General features: G+C 51.2%; 1 pseudogene; it reads left to right on the forward strand.

Moving 5' to 3' along the window:
- The first annotated feature begins 7,073 nt into the window (after nucleotides 1-7,073).
- LOC105530887 lies at nucleotides 7,074-8,297 on the forward strand (annotated as a pseudogene).
- The last annotated feature ends 525 nt before the right edge of the window (nucleotides 8,298-8,822 follow it).

The following is an 8,822-nucleotide window of genomic DNA, read 5'->3' on the forward strand; positions in this document are numbered from 1 at the left end:
GAATCTCGGTGCTGAGGGACACAGTCCTGTGGGTCACACCCGCATCCCAGTGCTGAGGGACACAGTCCCGTGGGTCACACGTGGAATCTCGGTGCTGAGGGACACAGTCCTGTGGGTCACACACGGAATCTCGGCGCTGAGGGACCGCACAGCCGCTCCGCCCCTTCTGCGCTAAGGACAGTCCTGGGCGCGGACCCGCCGCCTCACTGACGGCTCCAGCGCCGCTTAGCGGCAGGAGGGACTCAATGCAGGCTTATTGGGACTCCGCGTCCACTGTGTGGAAAGATCAAACATTTATTTCAGACACTTTGTTTCTGTTTGTCATAATATATTACAGTATAATGTAGGCTACATTTTACATGTGTCCCACACTTGTGTGTGTCACATAATGCATGTACCACAGGCATCCAGGTGTGACGTGTGCATGTCACATACATGTGTCATACATGTAATACGCATGCATGTGTTTTGTGTCGGCGATGTGCGTGTGTCACGTATCGATATGGGGCCATTCCTTTGTGCCCTCGTTGCTGGGCTGGTCTCCAAGGACCTTTCTCTCACCTCTTTTCTCTCCTGGACGCCACGCCCGGAGTTGAGGATCTTCCACGTGACCCCAAGGAGGCTTTTCCAGCCCTGTGTCCGGGGATCCAGTGTCTTCGTGGGTGATAAGACTGGTTTGTATTTTCTCATCTATGGCCTTTCTTCTACATAGTGTTGCACTACGCTCTCCTTTATCTCTTTCCAGCATCTGGTATTTTTTCCATTAGCACGAATCCTGCCATGTTGCAGGGTGTGGTGTTTGCCGGGAAACATGTCCTGTGGCACAGCTCATGTAGGGGACATTGGCTGCACAAAGCTGCAGACCAACAGCAAGCATCACTTTTCTCTTGTACGTTCAGGGATGTGCTTCACTGGTTCAGAAAACATCCTCTATAAATAAACTCCGTGAGGCTGGGATTTAAATGCAGGAAGCAGCTGGCAGCTGAAACTACCTGTTGGACTATCTGTTTAAACATGCAAGAAGGATCTTGTGAAGTCTAAAGCAAACACAACGGCTTATTTGAGCTGTATATACGAGAGACTTAAACAAACCTCGTTTAATCCTCTTAAATGGTGCATCTTCCCCGCGGAAGCAGAACCTGCCAATTAGCTGAACATCCTGACAAAACCTCCCAGGGCTGCAGTGTAGGGGAGAAAGGTGATTGTTTAAAAAGGTCTTTCAGAGGGAAGCCAACTGTGTGTCTGAACATCTCCTTGGGAGCAGTAAATGAAGACAGTACAGTCTAAAGGGAGGTCAGTGCCAGCAAGAGCCCCAGGAGCTCTGCAGACAAAGACAGGAAAAGCTGGGAGTGGAAAAGCTGAAAGTTCACATGTAAGGAAACCCACTGGTCCCTTAGTACAATCATGACTGCCTGTTTCGCCCAGTTCCTGAGTACAGTTGATCTTCGTTGTGAAAATCAGTCTCGATTGACCAGTGCTGGTGCTGGGATTGGAGCCCAGGTGGTTAGAGCCCTGCTTCCAGGTGTGTAGTCCATGGAATCCCACAGGTGTCCATTCTACGGAAGGTTCCCAGCACCAGTGGGTCTCATGCATGATCAAAGTTAAAATCAGCTGGGCACGGGGGCATGGGGACACGGGGTAATGCACCCACAGTCCCAGTGGAGGTGGGAGAACTGTGTCAACTCAAGAGTTCCAAACCAGCCTGGACAGCACAGTGAGACCCTATCTCAAATAATTGTTTTTAATTAAACATTTTTTGAAAAATTTAAAGTTAGTCCAAACACTAAGAGAAGAGAGTTAGGGTGTGAGGATGCGATAGTTGTGTTATTAAATCCAACTACTTGGCTTCCGTCGGGGAGGGGCCCGCCCTGCCTGTGTCCCTTGCGGGGACCATCATGTTCTGCCCCTGTGATGGTCAGCGGGCCACGGACTTGCTCTCACTTGTGACATGCACAGACACTGACATGCACAGACAAGCATGTGCCAAAGCTAAGCAAACCAATTAAAATCCATTTTGTGGCTGACTCTTGCTTGCTCTGTGCAAGAATGGCGCCTTCCAGATGGGAGCTGCTCCTGGAGCCCAGGCCCTGGCACAAGAAGGCGTGTGGTGTCTGTAGTCATCCGTGTGCCGTATGGGCAACAGATACGGCCTTGCTTTGCTCAGCCACTGAGATATTGGGGTTCAAGTGGCCATGGCCAACTGGATTAATCCAGGGAATCTGTGCTCTATAAACCACCTTTGGATGAATCCAGGTTCAATTTTGCAAAGTAAACCAGGTGATTTCCTTGGAACTTAGTGACTTTCTGGGTGTAAAGTCCCAGTCCCACGTGGGGTCCCAGCATCGGTGGTCTGGTTGCTGATGAAGATCAGACTCCAAGTCTAAATTTTCTGGAGATCTATGCCTGCCACAGGAGGCTGGTGAGTCCTGGGGTGGCCCTTGGATAGCTTCTGTGCAGTAGCAGCTGCTGGAAGACCACAAAGATCCCTCAGGCTTCTGATCAGAAGAGCACCGACTTGGTTCTCAGGGACCTGGACGTACCCTCCTGCCTGCCCCCACTGGGGCCTCTGTGGCTGCTGGGGAAGGCTACCTCCTGTCCTCACTCAGTGACTGGAAAGCCGCACTAGGCTCAGGAGAATGTTACCTCAATTTAAGGTATTGGTGATATTAAGATGGGAAAATAATCTTTATTTTTTATTAAGAGAATGTGGTAAATATAGAACATACATAATAGTATACGGAAGCTTTGAAATTTACTGATGAAATGAACTCCTGTGGAGAGGCCAATCCCCCCCAATCTATCAAAATCCCCCAGACCTCTGAAGCTGCTGCGGCTCCTTCCTGGCCCTGCGTTCCTGCTTCCCTGGGAGATGTGGCCACTCTCTGGCATTAAACAAAGTATTCCTTCAATTAAAAAATAGTTTCAATATCTGTACAATACATATTTTAGCATTTTTGAGATTTATTACGACGTTATTATTGTGTTCTCTGTGGCTTGCTTTGTTCTTCTTTTTACCTTTCTAAGATCCCACCATGTTGCTGTGTTTCGTTCAACCAGTGCTGATAGGGACATGTCTGCACTTGTCTCTCAGTGAACACTCACAAGAGATTTTCTAGGGTAAATATCTAGGAGTGGGAATTTCTGAGCCATAATGTGTGTGCAAGCCTGAACATTCATGATTTCCTCCATATTCACTAGTAGATTCGTCTTCTAGTTGGTAAATGCAGCCACCCCTCAGGCTGACAGTGTCCTTCTGACCTTCCATAAGTGCCAGTGGGTGGTGTGAGTTCAAAGCTCGCTGTCCCCTCTATCTCACTCTGCCTCTCTTTCTGTCTCTCTGTCCCTGTCTCTGCCTCCCCCTCTCTCTCTGTTCTTGTCTCTATCCCTGTCTCTGTCTCTATGTCCTCATCTCTGTCTCTCTGTCCCTGTCTCTCCCTCTCTCTGTCCCTGTCTGTCTCTGTCTTTCTCTCTGTCCCTGTCTCTGTCTCTACCTCTCTGGGACTCTCTCCCTCCCCACTGCAGGCTCCTCGGGGAGCAGGGCCAGGGTACCCCAGAAGACCTGCAGGAGAGAGAGTGGTGAGCTGCTCCCACTTAAAAGAGGAAAGAACAGCGTCCCACGTTGGGCATCGAGAGGTGTTTGCGGCTCATGTCTGTCTCTCTTTCTCACTGTCTGAAGCTGCCTGTCTCCTTCTCCGGCTATGTTTTGAGAAAGTAGTGGCAGAAGAGGCAGCCCTGTGGGGAGCCAGGAAGAAGAGACTGTGATGGTGTCCAGAGGCTGGGGAGGTGACTGTGTTCTCAGAGGATGCCACACTTTCTGGGAAACTGAGGCAGGAGAGCAGAGCTGGGGCAGAGTGAGGAGGAAGTAAAATGGGCAAATCTGAAATTCGAGGTGAAGACAGCTCTCAATGTGCCTACGTTGCTCATTGAGGAAGAAATGCTGAGGCCGTAGGAGCCAACATTGGGAATGCCCGTGTTTCAGTCTTCTGGGAGCTGGAGTGCCGGGTCTAAAGGCGGGAGAGCTGCGGAGGAGATGAGGCCCTGCAGAGGTTCAGGGCCAAGGGAGGGGCCTTCCCCGCTGGCCTCTCGGGGGCAGGTACAAGTCCAGAGTCTTTTGATTGAGTTTCTCCGGTTGTTACAAGCTAAAAGGTAGTGGGAGAAGATGTCCTTTTCCCAGGCGAGAGTCACACCTGGGGGAGTTTCAGAGAAGTGGGAGCCCAGGTGACAGAAGGGCCCCCACGTTTCAGGAAGCCCCTGGGACTGGAGAAACAGAGCAAAGGCCTGCTTTGGGAAGTGCAAAATCTTGACCTAATTTGAACTGGTCAAGACCCTGTTCCCGGTGTTCAGGGCAGCCTCATGCCAGCCCCGGTGCCTGGCCACGGGCGTGGTGGTCTCTCACTGGAGTGAGGAGGACTCGTCCTTCTCCATGGAGAAGGTTTGGAGACAACGCCCACCCGAGTGTGCAGGATTTACAGATGCGGAAGTGGGGGGAGTGGGGTCTGCAGCAGTCAGGGCTGTGAAGGAGCTCTCTCTAAAGAGATGAACATGTTTTCTTAGCTGTGACAGTACAGCCCTCAGTGTTCTCTTATTTAATGGATTTTTTGCTAACAGGAACCTCAGAATGGAAGTTTGTGCTCGCATCGGAAAATCTGCTCAGCCCGGGCTCCTGATGGGCCTTCCGTGCACCCCGCACCCCTGCTCAGCATTGATTGCTCTTTGGGTCGTATCATCATCCGCGTCTTTGTTCCTAAGTTGTTGGTCTAAATAACATTCTAGAATATGGCAATGGCAACGCGAGAGAAGACGGGGCCTTGAATCTGAGAACTGGGCTTGGGATTAAGAAGTCAGGGCTGGATTTTAGGGCGTGGAGGTGGAATGACGGACGGGCCTCTGCGCTCCCGTCTGCAGCCTCCAGGCAGAAGCCGCTGCTGACGGGAGAGTCTGGTGAGGTCCCAGGTGGATGGTTTGCTCCAAACTGTGGAGCACGAGGTGCGATTAATTTCCGGACTATGTAACCTTGTGAACACACCACCAGCAGCGTCCTGGAAAGTTACTTCAAGGAACATCTGGTCCCTAATATTTTGTTTATGAACGTCATCGGGGGAGTGACATCATGTCATTTACTGACATGGCGTTTGATTAAGTTTAATCATACTAAGTTATTGCCACAACGAGGCCGTATGAAGTCGCCAATAAGTGTTTTGCTGAATTAATTAGCCAATGTGAAAAGTCACTGGGGAACATTGAATCTCATAGTGCTCTCAGCAAACCAGCAAATACAGTGACAGAGAAACACTGGGAACAGCACTGGGAACATAATAATAATGTAGGTGTCGGCCGTTTTTGCCACTGCTATTATTGCATGAAGCATCATGCTCATTAAACATATCTTACTTGTAAATATTTGTGTGTGATCCAAAATGTTTGCTTTTGCTGTCGTCGTCTCCACTTGAGGAAACAGGCAGGGGCTTGCCCTGCCGATGTGGAAAAATTTCACCAAAAATCGATATTGACGCTCGGCGCAGGTGAGCAGAGTGTGCGTCCAGTCAGGACAGGTTACGCCATGCGGACAGGCAGCTTGAAAATCTCAGTGATTTGAAGGAAAAAAACATTCTTTTTTGTTCTTGTCACGTGTACATAAAATTTGACCCAGGGGTTCTGCTCTGTGGTGTCCCCCAGGACCCAGGTGAGGGGCTCGGACACTGGACACACAGGTTTCTCGCAGGCTCAGAAGCTTCCACTTGGAGCTGATGTGCTGGTTTCTGTTTACGTTCCATCAGCTGGAGGAAGTCACACTGCAGATGCCAGAGGACCAGCATGGGAGAGCCGTTCTGCAACCAGGACACCTGCCGCGGTGCCCCACTTTCTCCAGGAAACAAGGACACCCGCACGGAGTGCCCGCGCCAGAGTCAGCAACCAGCCTCGGCTGTGGGGTTCCTGCAACGTGTGTTCCTGCTGGGGTTCTCCTTCCTGCCATTCCGAGCTACGGTGGGGATCACGCACCCCATACGTGGAGCCCAGGGACAGCACACCCCGGGGAGTGCCCCCCCCAGCCAGGAAGTCTGACCTTCAGAGAACGGGGAAGACCATCTTCCACTTTACGCTGCCTGGGCGACTGTAAACGTGGATTCCACCGTCTCAGACAGTAGACGATTCCCAGTCTTACTGGGAGGAGCCTGTTGCTCATCTAGGTATGTGGCTGCTGTCGGCTTCCAGAAACGCCGCAAGGAAGGGCATTGCTTTGGCAGAACATGTGGGGAGATGGGCTGGGAGGGGAGGCTTTCCTCTCCCCACACTGGGAATTCAGGTTCTAGCCCCAGGGTCCTGGTCGTGTCCAGCATCCCAGGAGCATGAGCCAGACGCTGTTGTGTCCACCTGCTATGTGCAGTCAGGGACCAGCTGCAGAGTGCACTGTGCATCATTTAGACTCTGCAGGCTCAAGTGAAAACCTAGCTCTGCCACTGCTCTCTGGATGACCTTGTCACCTCCCTCTCCTCCTTTGAAAAGTGTGGGAAATGCTGCTTTTCATCATTTCCAAGTCACCATGTATTGTGGCTTAAACAGCAGTGTTATTTTCTTTCTCAGTGACACATAACATACTGCCGTGTTTTTCAACAGATGCTGTCTTGGATGCAGTGAAGTCTGGCGATGGCTGTTTCAGAAGCCGTTAGGATGGTGAAGTGAGACAATGTGAACGGGGTGTTTTGTGAGGCTCAGTGCTGCATAAATGCTATAGCCATTATTTTAGAGCAAGAATTGCTTGAAATGTTTCTTTCTCTCAAATTTATGAAAAGATTAGAAAATAGTTCTAAAAATTAAAAATTGTTCTGGTCAGAGCGGCTTACATGATGGCAGTAAAAATGTGCACAGATTCATGGTCCCACCGCGTGCGCTTGGCATGGAGAGAACGAAATGTGGAGACCGGTGATACCAAGAACACCCCATGAGCCGCGCTGGGTGCAGCCTCCACGGCCGGCGAGCAGTAACACTGCAGTTTCCTCTCCTCCGGCGTCCACGTTTCCTGTGCCCACGTGCTGGAGGCTCACTCTTCACACCCCCCTCTCAGTTATGTGTCTATGGGGCTGAGACGGGGAAGGAAGTCGGTGAAGCTGGTTGGATCTTCCCAGGGATGTTCTGTGTGCAAGGCTCGGGGGCAAGGACGGCTGGGGGAGTCAGACCGTCAGAGAAGCCGAGGGGTGGATGAAGCCTCACCAGGCCTGAGTCCCTGTTTTCCAGCTGCAGGTGCTGACCCTCCAGAGCTTTGTTTGCCAGCCCCTTGCAGCTGTGATCTGGAGTCAGCCAGGCATTCCTCCTTTTCCGATAGATTTTATTAAGTGCTTGATGTGTGCCAAGCCAAGTGTCTGACTTACTGCATGCCCGAGAAGCCATGCTGTTGCAGGAATTTCCTCCGCAAACCTGAAGGAATTGAACTTCAGGAATGGCTGGAACCCTGGAGAGAGAGAACCAGGTTTCTGGAGGAAAATCACTCCTTTTAAGGAAGCAGCATCCTGGACCCTCGAGGCCCTGGAGGAAGTGGGCAGCACAGCTAGGAGTCAGGTGTGGCTGGAGGACGGCCGTCGCACCTGCGAAATTCTGTCTGTGGTACGTGGTTCCTTCCTGGCGCTGGGAACCACCTGGACACTTGCATTCTTCCCTTTTCCTTTCTATTCTCTTTCAAGTCATCCCTCTTGAGCCAGCCCTCCAGTCCAGGCCAAATCCCAGCCTGCCCTCGGTCCACTGTTGTTGGGCCTGCACCCGAGCCACGAGCACACACAGTGATTGTGGCAGCAGAAGCTTCTTCTGGGCTCAGACTTAGGCTGATGCTGCGCATCAGGACCTGCCGCAGTCTCGCTGGGCTTCCTGGGACTCACTGGTTGTGGGCTGATTGTAAAGCGTGGAATGACTCTGGAAGCTGGGCGTCATTCCTTGTGGTTTTCCAAGCTTGGTCTCTGATGTGACCCCAGGTCTTAGGAGACATGCTGAATATTTATTATGCTTACATTCAAGCAACACTAACCCTCAAGGTTGACCTAGCTCCCCGACCTTTTTTCTCAGAAGGAAGAGCACTGACGGGACATTTTTCCAGTATGGATTCTTCCCAACTCTGAGAAGTTGGAGACACATGGATTCCTCAGCCAGCTCCCATCTACGGACGTGCTGTAGTCACAAGGACTGTGACTAAGGCTCAGTCCCTGAGGAGCACCTTGGCATGGGCTGCTTTAGGCCATACAGACCCAGTTTTATCCACTTTATGTGAAGAAAGCCAACAAGGGACATGGAGTGTGTTCTGCAGGTTTTAGCGGCTGCGGTGGCTGGTGCTCCGTGGGGATGACGGAGGGAAGGCTCCTCCCTCTGTGGGCCCCAAGGTCTGTGCTGGAATCAGCTCTGCAGCTGTGTCCGGGGCAGCCAGAGACCACACACGGCAGGCTCACAGCTCTGTTCCACGAAAACTTTGTACACAAAAGCAGACGGGCTGGGCTTGACCTCTGCATCATAATCTGCTGACCCCTGGGTAAGAGATTTTAAATATTTACTTAATTCTATTCAATGGAAGGGGTGATATACTGAGGAGTGAATAATGGGAAAGACCTGATTCAGCTGTATCAGGAAGGACTGGTGTAAATTCAACTTATTGACTGAAATCACAATAGTCAATGTATTATGCCTTTAGGGGTAAAAGTGGGTCACACATGAGCAGCATGCGCTTCACTGGCCTGGCAGGACACCTCGGCGTTTAGATAAACGGTTCCGACGCTTACCCAGGTTGGAGGCTGTTAGTAGTGAAGTGCGTCTGGAGCTCTGGATACTTTTCTGGCTTTGCTATA

This window comes from Mandrillus leucophaeus, unplaced genomic scaffold (genome assembly GCF_000951045.1).
Source record: "Mandrillus leucophaeus isolate KB7577 unplaced genomic scaffold, Mleu.le_1.0 Scaffold85, whole genome shotgun sequence".
Taxonomy (NCBI): Eukaryota; Metazoa; Chordata; class Mammalia; order Primates; family Cercopithecidae; genus Mandrillus; species Mandrillus leucophaeus.